The sequence below is a fragment of the Oncorhynchus nerka genome, linkage group LG22, assembly GCF_034236695.1.
Source record: "Oncorhynchus nerka isolate Pitt River linkage group LG22, Oner_Uvic_2.0, whole genome shotgun sequence".
NCBI lineage: Eukaryota > Metazoa > Chordata > Actinopteri > Salmoniformes > Salmonidae > Oncorhynchus > Oncorhynchus nerka.
The window spans coordinates 66821790-66843888 of record NC_088417.1 but is presented as its reverse complement, the minus strand read 5'-3'; the positions used below and the strand labels follow the sequence as shown (position 1 = coordinate 66843888).

The 22099-nt window shown below is 42.6% G+C and overlaps 1 pseudogene; it reads left to right on the top strand.

Annotated features, from left to right (window-relative positions):
• LOC115104774 (transient receptor potential cation channel subfamily V member 1-like) overlaps positions 1 to 21760 on the top strand; it is a 39452-nt pseudogene extending 17692 nt beyond the window's left edge.
• Positions 21761 to 22099: the final 339 nt, after the last annotated feature.

Below are 22099 nucleotides of genomic sequence, written 5' to 3'. Positions count from 1 at the left end.
TCAACCACCACATGCTCGAATGGTTCACCTATGACAGGTATGGGACAAAGAGGAGCGGGAGGAATAACCTGATTTGGTTTTCCTGTTATCTGACATGTGTGGCATGTCCGACAGAACTGAGCCACATCTTGTTTTAAACCCGGCCAAAAGAAATGTCGAAGGATCCGATCATAAGTTTTTGTGATTCCTAAATGACCAGACCACTGGTGATCATGAGCAAGGGATAACACATTTTGTCGAAAGGCTGTAGGAATCACTATTTGGTAAACAGCATTCCAATCTCCATCCGCGTCAACATGGGATTTCCATTTACGCATGAGGAGATTACCATCAATGAAGTAAGCCACGTTCTTCTTCTTCACATCTTCCAATGAGACAACACTAGAAAAACATTTAGCAAGCTTGTTGTCAACCTTTTGGTTAGCAATCAGCTGCTCACGAGTGACTGGTAACTGTATTGCATCAGCAATAAGTTCAACGTTCTTTGATTCTTTCCTGGGCTGTTTGTCAGAGGTGATCAGCTTCTCAGAGGTATCACACAATCCATCTTCTTGATCAACCTCTTTGAACAGAACAGTGTTCGACAAATCTATCACGTCACCCTCTTGTAGTGCCTGAGCACGAGTGACAGCACAAGCGGGGAACACATGTGGATAACTCTGTGCCAGCTCATTCGAGAGAGAGTGGTCACTTCTATCCAATACTTCCAATACGGGTACTACCTTTCCTCCGGCAATATCGTTACCCATTATAAAGGTCACACCTTTCACTGGCAACATAGGGCGTACCCCCACTCTGAATATTCCACTGATTAACTCAGAGTGTACTTTCACAAAGTGCAATGGCACTGGGACAAAACCCATTTCAATACCCTGCACTAACACACTGGAACCACAGTATGTATCGTCAGATAAGGGCAACACATCAGACAATATAAACGACTGCGCCGCACCAGTATCTCTAAGGATTTTAACCGGTCGCTGAGACGCTTCGTCATTCGTTAGGGACACAAACCCCTCGAAAATGAATGGTTCATAACTGCGGTCGGGGACTGAGACTTTCAAACTACAGTTACCCTGAGGCACCTGTTTTGTTGCAGACCTCACAACCGTACGAATTAGAGCAACACCTGTTGGTGGCTTGGCACGAAGAGGCATCCCTTGTTTGCGTTTAAGCAGGAAGCAATCATTAATCATATGTCCTACTTTATGACAATAGAAACAGGGACGCTCATTCTTCTGGCGTGCTTGATATACTACTGCTGGCCGACTAGGGCTAAAGGTAGGAAACTCAGTGGCTCTACTCTCAGTTTGAGCCGAAAACACACTCTTGTGCGTCAACACAAACTCGTCTGCCAACACAGACGCTTCTGCCAGGGAGGATACTCTCTGTTCGTTTAGGTAAACCACAATGCGTTCGGGTAAGCAACTTTTAAACTCTTCCAACAAGATTAACTCCCGGAGAGAGTTGAAATCAGTTACCTTACTAGCAGCATGCCATTTATCAAACAGATTTCCCTTGTCTCTAGCAAATTCCACATAAGTCTTACTAGAAGACTTTCTATGAGACCTAAATCTCTGTCGGTATGCCTCAGGCACAAGCTCATAGGCACGAAGAACAGTAGCTTTGACCACTTCGTAATTCAAACTGTCCTCCAGAGGTAACGCTGACAAAACCTCTTGGGCTTTACCAGTTAATTTACATTGAAGTAATAGGCACCATACCTCTTCAGGCCATTTCAATGCTACGGCTATACGCTCAAATACACAAAAATAGGAGTCAACCTCTGCCTTAGTACCTTTGTTCAGAGAGTCAATCTGCCTACTAATGTCAAACGTGTTTGAGGACACAGCAGGTGAGGACGGCTCACAAACAGGCATAGTAGGACCGGAGGCTAGCCTCGCTGTCTCTGCCTCCAGTTCCATCTGGCGCATTTTGAACTCCAACTGCCTTAGTTCTCTGTCTGCCTCAATTTTACACATCTCCAAATGCCGTTGTTCTCGTTCTTTTTCTGCCTCTATTTTGCACATCTCCAACTGGAGAGTCTCTCGCCTAATTTGGGCTCTCTCTTCCACCTCCAGTTGGAACTGTGCTAAACGGACATCCCTCCTGGCATCACCATTTGACAGTGGGGAGAGTGGATCAAAACGGGACAATGTGGCTGGTGTTTTAGCCTCGCCCTCGTTATCAGACACCAATGGGCTTACAGGAGCAGCAACATCCGCTACAGGGGTAGTAGGCTCAGGCAGCGGTAACACAAGTACCTGCTCTTCCAACAATACATTTAATACTAGCCGTTTAACCTCCGCCTTAACTAAACTCTGCGGAATCGATACTGAATAATGGTCAGCCAAGGTCATTAAATCAACTCTACGACATTTGTCAAAAACCTCCCACGAAGGGTTATCCAAAAAGGATCTCAAATCAAAAGTAGTCATTTTACACTACTTCACAAGTGCCAAAGAAAATAGCAAACACTAATGCTACTTCAGCTATGACGCTCAACACTGAACTATACCACTACAACAATCTACATGAGCGGCATGGGTGTCAGTTATGACATATCCCGGATGAGGCTCCCACTTATGTTACGAATCCCTTTTGGCCCGACAGTCTAGGGGGGATGGTAATGAGACCCGTAACATAACTCATGCAAATTATTATGGTGACAAAGTAAAAGTGTGCACGAAATAACCACGACAACAGAAATCTACCGTCAAACTCTAGGTTTATTTATAAACACACGGTAATGGGGGGAGCAGGAAAAGGGGCTGAGCTGGACCCAAGGAAAGAAACAATAAGTATTCAAAAACACCCCTAAGCTAGACTAGCCTACTTTAACAACAGCTAACTAACTAACCAAAAATACAGTGGGTGGTCCGCCCAGTTCTAACTAGTGTATTTAACAAAGTTCACCTACGGGTAGTGTATGCCCATGGGCGACTTGTCTTGGTTTCCCCCTTTTCCCACCAGCAACACACAAACACCATAACCAAAAACAATACTCACAGGTGATGACAAAGTGCTATGGAGGTGCTTTAAACAAAAGAGAGGTTAAGACACAAAGCGAGAGTGAAACACAGAGACCTACAGACATGGCATTTACAGAGAGATTGCTAGAGATTGAGCTAGAGATTGCTAGAGATCAAACAAATGATGGGGTTTTTAAACCATGGGGAAGGAACTGTGATAGGGTAGGAAATAGGAGGAGGTGTGTCTTCTGATTGATGATTGATTGTTGACTGATTGGGGAGTGATGGTTTTCACCTGTGAGGGGAGAAGGAGAGAAAAGAAACACACAGGATACACACACACACAGGATAACTGTATCCGTAACACCATACATCCCCCAGCTCAGTACCCCTGCCTATTGTAAAGCAGAACTGTCTCCATGCATTTCTCTATGACAGACTTAAAAACCCTGCAAATTAAAGCTATCTTTCCTTTGGAAGTCAACTAGATTCTCAGTAGTCATATTCCTATGCAACACTCTGTAAGCACTTTTCTTTCTTGAATAGCCGCAGTGCACTCTTCAGTCCACCAATGAACCACCTTCCTTTACTCACCCACTTCACTCACTGGTACATATACATTCTCAGCACTTAAAATCAGATGTCACAGAGGCAGCACATACATCAACCGGCCTTTCTAAAGACAACTCTCCAACTTACTTTAAGCAAATGATCACCAAACTTTTCCCAGTCTGCTTTATGAAAGCCCCATCTTCTGAATGGTACCCTATCTGGAATAATAACATCAAAGTTCATGGTACTCGAAACCGGGAAATGATCCCTTCCAACAGTAGAATGTTTCATTCCATTCCATTCACACATAGATGCAATAGAGTTAGAAGCCATTGTGAGGTCCAGGCAGGATGTAACCCCTCTAACAACATCAACTCTTGTACCACATTCATCGTTAAGACATGCTAATGCTCTTGTTTCCATCATATCTACCATTAGCATCTGTATGTCTACTTCCCCATAAACTACTATGTGCATTAAAGTCGCAGCACAATATCTCTCTAGAGCTCAATTCTCCTGATATTTCATCAAAGATCACTACAGATAGTTAACGACAAGGGTTGTACAAATTGTATAACTTAATATTACTACATGCACTGTAGATTTCCACCATCACACATTCATATTCAGATGGGACAGTTATATTATATACAATTGATCTATCAGATCTGATTGAGCAATAACCAGGAAAAATAAAACAAGATGTGGTCCAAGTCATGTTTTTTGAACACATATCACATCATGTTTGATCTCTAAATCAATTTCATATACAGTTGAAGTCGGAAGTTTACATACACCTTAGCCAAATACATTTGAACTCAGTTTCTCACAATTCCTGACATCTAATCCTAGTAAAAATTCCCTGTCTTAGGTCAGTTAGGATCACCACTTTATTTTAAGAATGTGAAATATCAGAATAATAGTGGAGAGAATGATTTATTTCAGCTTTTCTTTCTTTCATCACATTCCCAGTGGGTCAGAAGATTACATACACTCAATTAGTATTTGGTAGCATTGCCTTTAGCATTGCCTTTAAATTGTTTAACTTGGGTCAAACGTTTTGGGTAGCCTTCCACAATCTTCCCATAATAAGTTGGGTGAATTTTGGCCCATTCCTCCTGACAGAGCTGGTGTAACTGAGTCAGGTTTGTAGCCCTCCTTGCTTGCACATGCTTTTCAGTTCTGCCCACACATTTTATATGGGATTGAGGTCAGGGCTTTGTGATGGCCCCTCCAATAACTTGACTTCGTTGTCCTTAAGCCATTTTTCCACAACTTTGGAAGTATGCTTGGGGTCACTGTCCATTTGGAAGACCCATTTGCGACCAATCTTTAACTGATGTCTTGAAATGTTGCTTCAATATATCCATATAAATTTTCCACCTCATGATGCCATCTATTTTGTGAAGTGCACCAGTCCTTCTTGCAGCAAAGCACCCCCACAACATGATGCTGCCACCCCCGTGCTTCACAGATTAAATGGTGTTCTTCGACTTGCAAACATTGCACTTTTTCCTCCAAACATAACAATGGTCATTATGGCCGAACAGTTCTATTTTTGTTTCATCAGACCAGAGGACATTTCTCCAAAAAGTACGATCTTTGTCCCCATGTGCAGTTGCAAACCGTAGTCTGGCTTTTTTTATTGAGGTTTTGGAGCAGTGGCTTCTTCCTTGCTTAGCAACCTTTCAGGTTATGTCGATATAGGACTCGTTTTATTGTGGATATAGATACTTTTGTACCTGTTTCCTCCAGCTTCTTCACAAGGTCCTTTGCTGTTGTTCTGGGATAGATTTGCACTTTTCGCACCAAAGTACGTTCATCTCTAGGAGACAGAACGCGTCTCCTTCCTTAGCTGTATAACAGCTGCGTGGTCCCATGGTGTTTATACTTGAGTACTATTGTTTGAACAGATGAATGTGGTACCTTCAGGTGTTTGGAAAATGCTCCCAAGGATGAACCAGACTTGTGGAGGTCTATAATGTTTTTCTGAGGTCTTGGCTTTTGATTTTCCCATGATGTCAAGCGAAGAGGCACTGCGTTAGAAGGTAGGCCTTGAAATACATCCACAGGTCCACCTCCAATTGACCCAAATTATGTCAATTAGCCTATCAGAAGCTTCTAAAGCCATGACGTCATTTTCTGGAATTTTCCAAGCTGTTTAAAGGCACAGTCAACTAGCATGTAAACTTCTGACCCACTGGAATTGTGATACAGTGAATTATAAGTGAAATAATCCATCTGTAAACAATTGTTGGAAAAATTACTTGTGTCATGCACAAAGTAGATGTCCTAACTGACTTGCCAAAACTATAGTTTGCACATAATAAATTTAATGACTCCAACCTAGTGTATGTAAACTTCCGACTTCAACTGTATCTTAAACTCCTGATCGTTAGCAACAAGGCTTCTGGCATTTCACTGAAGGAAAAACAAAAACCATAACTCTAATTATCATCATACTGAGACTTTACATCATTAGTATTATTAGGAGTCAACATGTCAACAATCATGGGGACAGTAACACCTGTTACTCCTGAAAACTCGGTTGCTGCTTCCACAATGATCTTCAACTTGGCTGTACTTCTTTCCACAAACACAGTCAGGTTGATAACCCTTCTAATGAAAATCTGATTAACTATTAAGGTGTCCTTTCACACTACACATTTGTGAGAACAATTATTATATGTATATATTTAGGTGTATTTTACTCCCCTTTTCTGCCAATTTCAATTACGATCTTGTCTAATTTCTGCAACTCATGCGTCCTCCAATACATGACGCGCACGCTTAACCCGGAAGCCAGCTGCACCAATGTGTCAGAAGAAACACCCTTCAACTGAAGACAGAAGTCAGCCTGCAGGCGCCCGCCCCGCCACAAAATAAGCAGCATTTCCTACAGTAGGTCCACTTATTCCAGGAGTAACCCTATTATCTCCATCATTCTGCTTGTTCCACCAATCTGCCTTGCAGCCTCTGCATGAGACATTATGAGTGATTTTATATCTTTGGGCCTCTGTAGCCTATTTCTACACCTGGCATCCACCAATGCTGCAATGTGTTCCCCCCCACAATTACAACAGCTAACCTTGACATTGTTCCCACATTCACCATAATCATGTTCCCCTTCACACTTGGCACATCTTTTCTTTCCTTTGCACAGAGCCGCTACATGTCCCATTCTTTGGCATTTCACACCTTAATGGAGTAGGAACAAACTCTCTAACAGTGAAAGCCAGAAAGTCCATCTGTAATTTATTAGGTAAAAGCTTCTCAAACATTAATATTAATGACAGGCTTTCACTTCTCTGCACCTCTTTCTTACTGAAAAGCATTTTGGCTTCAACCACAATGCCCCCCTCTACATTTGATTTAACATAATCTATGGACACATTGGAACCCCAGAAATGACCCCCCTCCAGGGACATGACTTGTGATTTTCTTCCCATTCAGAGTTTTCATTTTCAGAATCTTCCCTTGCTGAACATGGTCAGCACAGAATATTAAGTCTGCCACTACCAATGAACCGGGCTAATGTGACTTCAACTATCTTTTTCTTAACACCATTCGATAATCGAAAACGGTGCAGATGAGACCCCGTGGTCGCATCAAACACGATTACAACTTTCCACTCCGATACATCATTACTTTTGTTTTTCACTACCTTCACCCTCTTCACGTTCTCAACACTAGAAGTGCCACAGCTGTCAGCAGCACTTATAGCAGTGCCATTCTTTTTCCTTTTACTTTTCACCACAGACCATTCAAGTCTATGACTTTCATCATCCCCACCCATACCATCAGAACTATCATCCATATAGACTACAGTCCAGCACAGCTGTTGCTAAAACCGTCTACCACAATATATCACTTTGGATTCTATTTCACTTCCTAGTTTCTGTCACGTTCGTTATAAGGGTCGGACCAAGGTGCAGCGTGGTATGTGTACATTCTTATTTATTTAAAGAATGAACACTGAAAAAACTAACAAAAAACTAAATGTGAAGCTATACAAACGAGTGCTGACAGGCAACTACACATAGATAAGATCCCACCAACACTAAAGGGAAAATGGCTACCTAAATATGATCCCCAATCAGAGACAATGTTAAACAGCTGCCTCTGATTGGGAACCATATCAGGCCACCATAGACATACAAATCACCTAGACCTACAAAAACTCTAGACATACAAAAAACCCTAGACAATACGAAAACTAGCGTACCCACCCTAGTCACGCCCTGACCTAACCAAAATATAAAGAAAACAGAGGTCAGGGCATGACAGTTTCCTTCACGGAAGGGTTGCTAAAGGGTTGATCTCACTCTTGAGAATGCTGCAGTTCTTGCAGATGAGTTTGTGTTGACACATAAAACTACCTTCACAAAAAAGCACCCAGTAGTTATCCCTATGCAAAAAGCTATCCAGAGAAGTCACCAACCACGAGGTTTCAGTCTTTTTCTACAGTGGCCAAAGATAAGGATCGGCAGAAAACTGTTTTTTTGTATCAGCCAATTTGTCATTACTGCCATGAGAAAGGACACATTGTCTCTCAGTGTCCTAAGTTGAAAAAGAAAAATGAGACAGAGAAAAAGCTGTTTCTTCTTGTGGGAGCACTCCAACCAACTAAGTCTCTGGTTGGGTCAGGTGTATCTCTTAAACAATATTTTGGATCAGATGTGTATGAACCCTTTGTTTCAGACGGGTTCGTGTCTCTGCAGAGTGGCGATGCTGTTAAACTCTCTGCGCACCGAACCCGTTAGCGGGATGAAATTCGACAACATACGGTGATCGCTACATAAATAGTCATATTAAACATTCACGAAAATACAAGTGTCTCACATGGGTCGAAAGCCTAGAATCTTGCTAATCCAACTGCGTTGTCAGATTTGAAAAAGGATTTACTGTGAAAGAATACGATGCAATTATCTGAGAACAAAGCCCCATAAAAAAAACTATTTCAACCAGCACAGGCGTAACATCACAAATTGCAATAAAATAAATTGTTTACCTTTGACGATCTTCCTCTGTTTGCAATCCCAATGCTCATTGTTACACAATGAATGGTCTTTTGTTTGATAAATAAAATTGTATAGCCTAACACGAAACATTTTGTGAACCACTTGTTTCATGAATTCAGTCTCATTCCATTTTCGACGACACATTCGATGTAAATACACACATGTTTGGTTTCAGTGCAATCAACTGGTTTGTTTGTTTGTAACACAACCAAACCTGATGAGTCATTTCGCGGGACATATTGACTGAAATAAACCGATTTGAAGACAACAAGTAATGACATCATTATGCACCAATGACAATCTTTGATTGACTGTATTTTAACCCAATGACCACTGATCATCTTGAAATCTAGCCAATGAGCTGAGGTAAACGGCAATATGTAATGTTTATGTGTTGGAAGACCAACCCATGTAGTAAACTCCGGCGTAAAAAGGGTCATTCGCCATTGAAGATTCACACCGGAAGGAGCCACGCATGTTACGCAAAGCATTGTTTGGGTAAAGCGCATCTTCAGCTGTTTATATATCAATCATTATGGTGACTAAGTCAGGGAAAGCTAAATCTAAGTTTAGATATACAGATGTACACACAATTTTAGAAGAAATTGATCGGGAAAGCGAGACAGAGATTGTTGGAGGACGATTCATTTAGCGATTCCCAAATGGAGGAATATTTTTTGAACGGAGAGGACATTGTTTTGCACTGGTAAGTTCTTCTCATGCTAATGCCGTTGTTTGAAATTAATAATATAAAATATTATGTGATTTTTTTTTTTGTAGCAATATATAAAAATGTAATGAAATGTGTAAAGTACACATTGGCTATACATTGTGGGTGGGAGTATGTTTGTATGTATGTTTATGACCCATAGCCTATGTTTGTGTGTGTATATATACATATTGTGGATTAGAGGGAGCATGGCCGAGATACGTGTGTCTGCCGCTCCGCTCCACCACACCCCACCCCCACATGAAATAGCCTATTTGAGGCTGTTGAGGGGAGGGCAGGCCCACAATAATGGCCAAAGTGAAATGGAGACAGTAGATGCAGCTGGTCTGTTGTAATATAATAGAGACAGTAGATCTAGCTGAAATGCCATAATATAAAATAGACAGTAGATCTAGCTGGTCTGTCATAATATAAATGAGACAGTAGATCTAGTAGGTCTATAACAATATATTCAACCTTATGTTGAATATATATATTTATATATATATATTATTTTTGTTCATGTTTTTCCTCCATTTTTTTTGGGGGGGGGGGGGGTTAGAATACCATTTTGGTATTTTGTATATAGTTATTCCATTCAAAATGTATAACTTCACCAATTTGGCCACTTGGGTACATTTGGGCTACTTGTGTGGGACACCTGGGTGACTTCATGATAAATGTCATGTAGCACACTCATTTTGGAAGTTATCATTATGAAACGTTGCACAAGTACTGTTGCCCTCTTTTTCACTGAATTTGTCCCCATCATCCTATCTGAATGTTTGTTTTGTCTTGTTCATTTTAAAGATGATGATACAACAATAAAAATGAAAAAACATGTTTTTTTAATTCTATTATCTAAACCAGATCTATTGTGTTATATTCTCCTACATTAAATTCACATTTACACAAACTTCTGAGTGTTTTCTTTCAAATGAAACCAAGAATATGCATATCTTTGGTCCTGGGCCCGAGCTACAGGCAGTTAGAATTGGGTATGTCTAAAGGTAGAAATTTAAAAAAGTAGGGGGGTAGCTGTAAGAGGTTTTAAGCAGCAGGTGAAAATACTGCCAGACACTGGAGGAGCCCAGTTCTTCATTTTGGACGGTGTTTTGCCTTAGTTTGACACTTTTTACGGTTACAGTGAACTGATTACGCTGTGTTAGTACAAGGAGTGGAGATGGGCTGCATGTAAGTTTCTTTGTATAATGTGGAACTCGAGTCTGATCTTATTTCTGGTTCCGTTGTCGTTGGAGTGAGGCCTAGTGAAGGGGGTCTCAATCATTTTCGGAAACGATTTGGCTGGAGGAAAGTTCGTGCCAAATCCTGTTGTTTGTAAGGAACCCAGACTAGAACCATAGAGTGTTCCCAGAGTGTGCCATTACATGTGCTATGTCTAAGAAAGTCACCGGGAGCAACTCTAGTGTTGAGGATGTCAGCGATCCCACCACGGTCGATCTGTCTGAGATGTTTATGGGTGACCCTGATTTCAGTAAACCGGAGTTGACCTCTCCTTTGAAAACCCCAAAGGTGAGCAAGTTTGTAGGACCACTGAAGAAAGAGAGGTTCCCTATAGTTGACACTTCAATGTCTAGGAAGCATCAGAGTAAAGATGTTTCCCTCTCCTCTCCTTTTGCTGAGATACAGTACATCCAGAGAAGGAGTTTGATGAAGTTTTGTGGGTTACTTTGACAGAGATGGTGTTCTAATAAGGAAATGGGATTCTCCCTCCACTTCTGGTGAAAACGATTGGCACGGTGTATCTCAAATTGTCATTCCAGACGAGAGATATTGAGGTTGGCTCACAGTGGTAGTATGACAGGCCATCTTTGGGTCAACAAGATGTATGACCATATCTTGTGTAACTTTGTCTGGCCTGGTCTAAAACAGGACGTTGTGTTTTACTGTAAATCCTGTCGCGTTTTCCAGCGGACAGGTAAACCGTACCAAGCTGTAACTGTTACACATTTGCAGAGTATTCCTGCTTTTGACAAACCTTTCAGCCGGTGGTGGATTGTTTTGCTCCTTTGCCCAAAACAAAAAGTGGCAACCAGTTTCTCTTGACCATCATGTGCGCTGCTACTTGTTTCCCTGAGGCCATTCCACTGAGGAAAATCTTGGGTCCCAGTATTGTTAAGGCACTGGTAAAATTATTTTCAACATTTGGACTTCCGCAAGTGCTACAGTAGTTGGGTGTTACCCATTGCCACTCTAGTGCATACCACCCAGAGTTTCAAGGTGCATTTGAGCAATTTCATGAGACTTTGAAGTCTATGTTGAGATCTTACTGCTATGAGTTACTGCTATGAATAACTGGGACTGTTTGCAGCGCAAGAGGTTGTTCAGGAATCTCTTGGTTTTATTTTGAATGAGCTTGTGTTTGGACATCATGTCAGAGGTCTTTTGAGCTTGCTGAGAGAGCGGTTGCAAGAAGACACCTTAAACACAAAAAACTGTTGGAACACGTTAGTGCTTTCGATACAGTTTGCCAGTGAGAATCTGAAGAAGGTGCAAATGAAAATGAAAGCTTGGTACAATTGAAAGGCCTGATCCTTCACTTTCGATGTTGGTGACCATGTCTTGGTTTTGTTACCTGTTCTGGTGTCACCATTGCAAGCTCGTTATTTTCAGGCCCTTACCCCATAGTGAAAAAACATAGTAATCTGGAATACATCATCATCATTTTCCACTACAAGACCATGGTCCTTACCTACGAAACAGCAAGAGGAACTGCCCCTCCCTACCTTTCAGGCTATGCTCAAACCCTATATCCCAACTCGAGCACTCCGTTATGCCACCTCAGGTCTCTTGGCCCTCCCACCAATACGGGAGGGCAGCTCCCTCTCAGCCCAGTCCAAGCTCTTCTCTGTCCTGGCACCCCAATGGTGGAACCAGCTTCTCCCTGAAGTTAGGACAGTAGAGTCCCTGCCCATCTTCCGAAAACATCTGAAACCCTACCTCTTCAAACAGTATCTTAAATACCCCCCCCCCCCCCCCCCCACACACAAATTATAAGAATTGTTTAGCAGTACATGCACTTGACCCCCCCTTCTAGCTCGGACTCTACTGATATTATTGAGGAAAAATGTACTTTCTATGCCTGTGATATGTGTTTGACCCACCTAGCTATCTTAAGATGAATGCACTGTAAGTCGCTCTGGATAAAAGTGTCTGCTAAGTGACTAAAATGTAAATGTAAATCATCACCTCACCAGAGCGCAGGAAAAAACATGGCTGTGTCAGCATGTTGAAATCATACTTCACCCGTTACGTTTGGGCGGAGAAGTCGGTGGAATCTGGTAGTGATGTTCTGCCTGTGGCCACTGCTGTCACATTTGACTATAGTCTTCCTCAAGAGCATGAGGAAAGCCCAATATACCCTGTGTCTGTGGGATGGCTGAGTAACTCAGAGATTCTTGAAAACCTTGCTGTCTTTTTGACACACTTGTCTCCAGAGGAAAAAGGCAACTTTCTTTTAGAATATCAGGGTTTATTCTCAGATGAGCCAACTCAGACAAATGTACTAGGGTATGACATTGACGTTGGGGACTCTGCCCCAATCAAACAACATGCCTATCGAGTGAATACTGAAAAGAGAAAGAAACTCTGCAGTGAGGTGGAGTTCATGCTTGAGCATGGCATTGCACAACATGGCAACAGTCCATGGAGTTCACCCTGTATATAAGTACCTAATGCGAATAGGTCTCTGTGGTTTTGTTTCGATTTTCGGAAACTCAGTGCCGTTACTGTGTTACTGCGTTCAGTGCACTGCGTTCATCCACCTCTGGCCTGCTCGCCTCCCTACCACTGAGGAAGTACAGTTCCCGCTCAGCCCAGTCAAAACTGTTCGCTGCTCTGGTCCCCCAATGGTGGAACAAACTCCCTCACGACGCCAGGACAGCGGAGTCAATCACCACCTTCCGGAGACACCTGAAACCCCACCTCTTTAAGGAATACCTAGGATAGGATAAAGTAATCCCTCTCACCCCCCCTCCCCCTGAAAAGATTTAGATGCACTACTGTTCCACTGGAGGTCATAAGGTGAATGCACCAATTTGTAAGTCGCTCTGGATAAGAGCGTCTGCTAAATGACTTAAATGTAATGTAAATGTTACCAAGTCAGACTTGTACCCTTTGCCCAGGGTCGACGATTGTGTGGACCATGCAGGCACTGCTAAGTACATTAGCAAGTTCGATTTCTTGAAGGGATGTAGGCAGGTTTCTAAATGAGTGCGCCAGAGTTGTCTGCTTTTGTCACTCCTGATGATGTGTTTTCCTACCTTCGTCCCCCATTGCTGATTGCCTTTCAAGTGTGTATCCCTGCCTCAAATCTTTTTTGACTGCACGTTTTGCTGTTTAAAAAAAAAGAAGTTTTGTTTTGGTTGCGTTTGTTCCAAGGGGATGAGAGTCATAGAAACCTACATGATTTTATCTCTGTTTCTCAAAAACTTCTGAGTTTTAGGCAGAGGAAAAAAAGAGAAAAAAGGTGACTGTCTTGTATTTAATTGTTGACAGCCAGTAGACATCATGTTTATATTGGAAAAGGCGATGCATTTAAGTGGTGATGCATTTAAATTGATCATATTGTGAGATGGAAGTTGTTTTCTGTTGGTTGTGAGCAAACTTGTACAACAAAAATATTGTATGTACTTGTTGTCTTAAGGGTGAAGGTATTACAGTCTTTGGGGTTTCCATTTGTATTTTGAGGTTGGATGTTAGCATGTGGGACACACTGATTGGTATCACCACGTTAGTCAGGTTTTACACCTGTGCTGGTTTGTCCATCTCGTCAGTTGGAAGGTTTTTCACCTGTACTGGCCCGGGTGAAATTTAAGAGTGGCTAGCCCAGTTGTCTTGAGAGATGTGGAACATTAACACCTTTAGTTGGCTCTCCCTATTTGATTTGTCTGATTTTCCCTGTCTTTGTTTTGCTCCACCTTTGGGTTTGCTTCCTGCCTTTAAGTTTGGTATGGGTTTTTCTTTTGTTTGCATCTTCCTGGGCACATTTACTGGGTGTCTTTTAGGTCCCAGTTATTGTTGCTAGTCAACTTTTTATTGGACACCCCCATGAGTGTCTTTCAGAAACCCTCCTAAAACCCCACCTTTTTCATTTTTGTTGTTGTCAGCGGCTCTTTGTTAGTTCCCCACTCTGTTTGAGCACCAATTTTTGGTTTTCTTCCTGGGGAACATAACAGTGGTCACTTTGCTAATGGAACCTGAATCAACGGCCAATAAAACAGCACATTCAATAAACAACACAGCTGAAAAAGGTATAACCTTTTTCCCTCTCATTAAAGAGGATTCATTTAGGAAATGTCTCTCACAACACCATGGAGCTGTTCAAGTTCACCATTGGCACGGGAGACCTTGAGAGTTCACAGAGGGGTTATAATTGATTTTCCAGATGAAGGCTCTTTGAAAAGAAATGAGGGGCACTCTCCTTGACCTCATCCACTAATGTCTAGCACCCACCTAGGTGATGCCAAAGCAGCCATTATATATGGCATATACAGTTGAAGTCGGAAGATTACATACACCTTAGCCAAATACAATTAAACTCAGTTTCTCACAATTCCTGACATTTAATCCTAGTAGAGAATGATTTATTTCAGCTTTTATAACTTCCATCACATTCCCAGTGGGTCAGTAGTTAACAAACACTCAATTAGTATTTGGTAGCATTGCCTTTAAATTGTTTAACTTGGGTCAAATGTTTTGGGTAGCCTTCCACAGTCTTCCCACAATAAGTTGGGTGAATGTTGGCCCATTCCTCCTGACAGAGCTGGTGTAACTGAGTCAGGTTTGTAGGACTCCTTGCTCGCACACACTCTTCCAGTTCTGCCCACAAATCTTCTATAGGATGGAGTGGAGGTCAGGGCTTTGTGATGGCCACTCCAATAACTTGAATTTGCTGTTCTTAAGCCATTTTGCCACAACTTTGGAAGTATCATTGTCCATTTGGAAGAACCATTTGCGACCAAGCTTTAACTTCCTGACTGATGTCTTGAGATGTTGCTTCAATATATCCACATAATTTTTCTACCTCATGATGCCATCTATTTTGTGAAGTGCACCAGTCCCTCCTGCAGCAAAGCACCCCCACAACATGATGCTGCCACCCCCGTGCTTCACAGTTGGGATGGTGTTCTTCGGCTTGCAAGCCTTCCCCTTGTTCCTCCAAACATAACAATGGTCATTATGGCCAAACAGTTCTATTTTTGTTTCATCAGACCAGAGGACATTTCTCCAAAAAGTACAAGAGTTCAGTGTGCCAAATCGGAGGGCCTGTTGTCTGGACCTCTGGCAGTCCCTATGGGGGTGCCACAGGGTTCAATTCTCAGGCCAACTCTCTTATATGTATACATCAATGATGTTGCTGCTGGTGATTCTCTAATCCACCTCTACTCAGACGACACCATTCTGTATACTGCTGGCCCTTCTTTGGACACTATGTTAACTAACCTACAGACGAGCTACAATGCCATACATGGCATTGGAGGCCTTCCATGGTCTCCAACTACTCTTAAATGCAAATAAAACTAAATGCATGCTCTTCAACCAACCGCTGCCCGCACCTGCCCCTCCATGCAGCATCACTACTCTGGACGGTTCTGACTTATAATATGTGTGTCAGGGGTGCGTAACCGGTGGCAGGGAAGTCAGATGCAGGAGAGCAGAACTAGGTAATAGCCGGAGCAGTTTAATACCAAAACCAACGGCATAAAGAATTACAAGACATGGGTACAAAACCCGTCGCGCACCAGTCAACATGTGCACCAGCATTTACAATAAACAATTCCACACAAAGACATGGGGGGGAACAGAGGGTTAAATAAACAAAACTTAATGAGGGAAATGAGAACCAGGTGTGTAGGAAAACAAGACAAAACAAATGGAAAAAGTGGATCGACAATGGCTAGAATACCGGTGACGCCGACCGCCGAACGCCACCCGAACAAGGGGAGGAACCGACTTCGGTGGAAGTCGTGACAATGTGGACAATTACAAATACCTAGGTGTCTGGTTAGGCTGCAAACTCTCCTTCCAGACTTACATTAAGCATCTCCAACCCAAACTTAAATCTAGAATCGGATTCCTATTTCGCAACAAAGCATCCTTCACTCATGCTGCCAAACATACCCTCGTAAAACTGACTATCCTACCGATCCTCGACTTCGGTGATGTCATAAATAAAATAGCCTCCAACACTCTACTCAGCAAATTGGATGCAGTCTATCACAGTGCCATCCGTTACGTCACCAAATCCCCATATACTACCCACCACTGCGACCTGTATGCTCTCGTTGGCTGGCCCTCGCTTCATATTCGTCGCCAAACCCACTGGCTCCAGGTCATCTATAAATCGTTGCTCGGTAAAGCCCTGCCTTATCTCAGCTCACTGGTCACCATTGCAGCACCCACCCGTAGCACACGCTCCAGCAGGTATATTTCATTGGTCACCCCCAAAGCCTATTCTTCCTTTGGCCGCCTTTCCTTACAGTTCTCTGCTGCCAATGACTGGAACGAATTTCAAAAATTACTGAAGCTGGAGACTCACATCTCCCTCACTAACTTTAAGCATCAGCTGTCAGAGCAGCTCACAGATCACTGCACCTGTACATAGCCCATCTGTAAATAGCCCATCCAACTACCTCATCTCCATATTGTTATTATATATATATATATATATATTGCTCCTTTGCACCCCAGTAGCTCTACTTGCATATTCATCTTCTGCACATCTATCACTCCAGTGTTTAATTGCTGAATTGTAATTACTTCGCCACTACGGCCTATTTATTGCCTTTACCTCCCCAATCTTACCTAATTTGCACACACTGTATATAGATGTTTTTCCTATTGTGTTATTGACTGTACGTTTGTTTATTCCATGTGTAACTTTGTGTTGTTGTTTGTGTCACACTTGCTTTATCTTTGCCAGGTTGCAGTTGTAAATGAGAACTGTTCTGAACTGGTCTACCTGGTTAAATAAAAGTGAAATAAAATAATAAAAAACATGTCAAGCAAAGAGCCACTGAGTTTGAAGGTAGGCCTTGAAATACATCCACACTCAAATGTCAATTAGCCTATCAGAAGCTTCTAAAGTCATGACATCATTTTCTGTATTTTCCAAACTGTTTAAAGACACAGTCAACTTAGTGTATGTAAACTTCTGACCCACTGGAATTGTGATACAGTGAATTATAAATGAAATCATCTGTCTGTAAACAATTGTTGGAAAAATGACTTGTGTCATGCATAAAGTAGATGTCCTAAACGACTTGCCGAAACTATAGTTTGTTAAAACAAGACATTTGTGGAGTGGTTGAAAAACGAGTTTTATTAATGACTCCAACCTAAGTGTATGTAAACGTCCGACTTCAACTATACTAGCTATCACGGTGGAAAAGTGGGGAGTTATTTATGGCAATAAGGAATATATTTTCTAGGTACCATTACAAGGAGGTGTTCTGCTGCTAATCTCCTACATCATGCTCACATACATCCTGCTGCTCAACATGCTCATCGCCGTCATGAGCCGCACTGTGGAGAAGATGTCCCTGGAGAGCACCAACATCTGGAAACTACAGGTGATCCACCACGGACTGACGGACAAACGGCCGGACTGACTGATGCAAGGAAATGGCACTGTGCTGCTTGTTTTGCTGGAGAGTTTGATCATAGCTCATTCATTGTTATGAACATATGTGCCTACAGCGGGCAATCACCATCCTGGACCTGGAGAGGAGCCTGCCCTGCTGCCTGAGTAGGCAGCTTTGTTCTGGGGTGGACAAGGACCTGAGAACCAGGGCTGGAGAGATGGACCGCCGATGGTGTTTCAGGTTGTCAATATACAGTGTATTCGGAAAGTATTCAGACACCTTCCCTTTTTCCACATTTTGTTACATCACAGCCTCATTCTAAAATTGATTAAATACATTTTCCTCCTCATCAATCTACACACAATACCCCATAATGACAAAGAGAAAACAGGTTTTTAAATTTATTTTTGCAAATTTATTACAAATAAAAACCAGAAATACCTTATTTACGTATGTATCCAGACCCTTTGCTATGAGACTCAAAATTGAACTCAGGTGCATCCTGTTTCCATTGATCATCATTGGGATGTTTCTACAACTTGAGTGGAGTCCACCTGTGGTAAATGCAATCGATTGGACATGATTTGGAAAGGCACACACCCGTCTATATAAGGTCCCACAGTTGACAGTGCATGTCTTTGCAAAAACCAAGCCACGAGGTCGAAGCAATTGTCCATCTGGGGAAGGCTACCAAAAAATGTATGCAGCATTGAAGGTCCCCAAGAACACAGTGGCCTCCATCATTCTTAAATGGAAGAAGTTTGGAACCACCAAGACTCTTCCTAGAGCTGGCCGCCCGGCCAAAGTGAGAAATCGGGAGAGAAGGGCCTTGGTCAGGGAGGTGACCTAGAATCTGATTTAAATATGACAGAGCTCCAGAGTTCCTCTGTGGAGATGGGAGCACCTTCCAGAAGGACAACAATCTCTGCAGCACCCCACCAATCAGGTCTTTATGGTAGAGTGGCCAGACGGAAGCCACTCCTCAGCAAAAGGCACCTAAAGGACTGACCAAGATTCTCTGGTCTGATGAAATCAAGATTGAACACTTTGTCCTGAATGTCAAGCGTCACATCTGGATGAAACCTGACACCATCCCTACGGTGTAGCCCGGGGCGGCAGGTATGCTAGTGGTTAGAGTGTTGGACTAGTAACCGAAAGATTGCAAGATCGAATCCCCGAGCTGACAAAGTAAAAATCTGTCATTCTGCCCCTGAACAAGGCAGTTAACCCATTATTCCTAGACCATCATTGACATTAGGAATGTGTCCTTAACTGACTTACCTAGTTAAATAAAGGTACAAAATAAATAAAAAGCAAGTCTTCTTATTGGTGTCCTTTAGTAGTGTTTTTTTAAAGCAATTCAAACTTGAAGGCTGAATCACAGTCTCCACTGAACAGTTGATGTTGAGATTTGTCTGTTACTTGAACTCTCTGAAGCATTTATTTGGGCTGAAATTTCTGAGGCTGGTAACTAATGAATTTATCCTCTGCAGCAGATGTAACTCTGGGTCTTCCTTTCCTGTGGCGGTCCTCATGAGAGCCAGTTTCATCATAGCACTTGATGGTTTTTGGGACTGCACTTGAAGAAACTTTCAAAGTTCTTGACATTTTCTGGATTGACTGAATTAAAGTAATTATGGCCTGTTTCTCTTTGTTTATTTGAGATGTTGCCATCATATGGACTTTATCTTTTACCAAATAGGGCTATCTTCTGAATACTACCCCTACCTTGTCACAACACAGCTGATTGGCTCCAAGGAAAAAAAATCCACAAATGAACTTTCAACAAAGCACACCTGTTAGTTGAAATCCATTCATGAAGCTAGTTGAGAGAATGCCAAGAGTGTGCAAAGCTGTCACCGACGCAAGGGGTGGCTACTTTGAAGAATCTCAAATATATATATTTTTTATTTATTTGGATAACAGTTTTTTGGTTACTACATGTTTCCATATGTGTTGTTTCATAGTTTTGATGTCTCCACTATTATTCTGCAATGTAGAAAATAGCAAGAATAAAGAAAAACCCTGGAATGAGTAGGTGTGTCCAAATTTTTGACTGGTACTGTACCTGTACATTCCTACTGGATAACATACAAAATAAATAATGAACTCCATAGTTTTGATTGCATCCAATATCAATAACAGGACAATCATCCCAACACAAAAACATTTCAACAAGAACCCATCACATCAGGGAAATAAAATATAAAGCCCCTCATTCAACTTTAGCTGTGAGAGTGTGTGTCTAGAATTGAATGACTGATTGCACTGCTGTCGTGCACAGCAGCAGCTGGTACACAGTGTGCTGCATCATTGATCTGCTGTCTGTGACAGCTGATGGATGTCATACACTCAGGGACAGTAATTGGTGCATGTGTCCTCTGGACTTGAACCTGTCATCTCAGAGTGGAGGAAGTCAACTGGAATAAATGGATCACCAACCTGGGCATAATCAATGTGGTTATAGGGAGCGGAGATACGGCAATGGGGTCTCCTACACACCATACCAGAGGTAGGCCTAGTAGTGCAGGGGGGCTGAAGAGAAACTATTTGAGTATATGGTTTGAAGGCATTTTCACCCCTATTGGATCACATTCTAATATTATTCTGTCCAAATTAGTACTATTCAAATGCTATGAACAGTATATTTATGAGCAGTATAAATTTGCTTCCTGCAACACAAACTCAAAAACGTTCTGGGACACTGTAAAGTCCATGGAGAATAAGAACACCCCCTCCCAGCTGCCCACTGCACTGAAGATAGGAAACACTGTCACCACCGATAAATCCACTATAATTGAGAATTTAAATAAGCATTTTTCTACGGCTGGCCATGCTTTCCAACTGGCTACCCCTACCCCGGTCAACAGCACTGTATCCCCCACAGCAACTCGCCCAAGCCTTCCCCATTTCTCCTTCTCCCAAATCCAGTCAGCTGATGTTCTGGGCTGCCTCTCCTTCCAGTTCTCTGCTGCCAATGACTGGAACAAACTACAAAAATCTCTGAAACTGGAAACACTTATCTCCCTCACTAGCTTTAAGCACCAGCTGTCAGAGCAGCTCACAGATTACTGCACCTGTACATAGCCCATCTATAATTTAGCCCAAACAACTACCTCTCCCCCTACTGTATTTATGTATTTATTTTGCTCCCTATTATTTCTATCTCAACCTTGCACATTCTTCCACTGCAAATCTACCATTCCAGTGTTTTACTTGCTATATTGTATTTACTTCGCCACCATGGCCTTTTTTTGTTGCCTTTACCTCCCTTATCTTACCTCATCTGCTCACATTGTATATAGACTTATTTTTCTACTGTTTTATTGTAAATGAGAACTTGTTCTCAACTTGCCTACCTGGTTAAATAAAGGTGAAATAATAAATAAAATAAATATATCGCCATTAAAACACTGTATCAGTCATCTTGGCGTGCATTCAGCTGAAACTTTTTCTCCACAGAGAGGAGCTGGAGGGGGTTCCTGGGGACTGGTAGCCAGAGTGATAACGATGGGGAGCAGGTGTGCGCAATGATGGTTGCCAGGTGTGCGTAATGTGGGTTGTCAGGACTGGTGGTTAGTAGACTGGCGATGTTGAGCGCCAGAGTGGGAGTTGGCGTGACAGCACCCACCTCCTGGCGCACGGCTCCAGCTGCAGGATGGACTCAACAGCGATCCTCTGGACTATACCCCTCCCAGTCCACCAGGTACTGGAGCCGACCCCACAATGTTTGGAGTCCAGGAGGGACGTGACGGCATAGGCGGAGCTCCCATCGATGTCTTGGGGAGGTGGAGGAGTGTTGCTAGGGATGGCAACAGCCAGGGGACCAGGAACCATTGGCCTGAGGAGGGAAACCTTGTTGACCCTCCGGAGGACCTTGAAGGGGCTGACTTGAAGTGAGGCTGACTGTGACCCCTTGTTTCTCCATGAATGCTTTCCATACCCATGATGTGAATAGGATGCCATGATTGGAGATGATGTCCTTCCTCTGTAAGGCCATAGTGCCGGAAGACCTGCTGGAACAGTGCCTCAGTGACCTGGAGAGCGGTATGGAGAAATGGGAGAGAGGGATAGAAAAGCAGAAATTAGAGAATCTGGCAACAACAACCATAATAGTAGTGAAACCCTCAGAAGAGGTGAGATCAGTGATGAAATCAATGAACAGATGAGACCAAGGCCGCTGAGACACAGGAAGGGGAAGGAGTGTGCTGGGGAGATTTAGTTTGGGCACATAGCGAG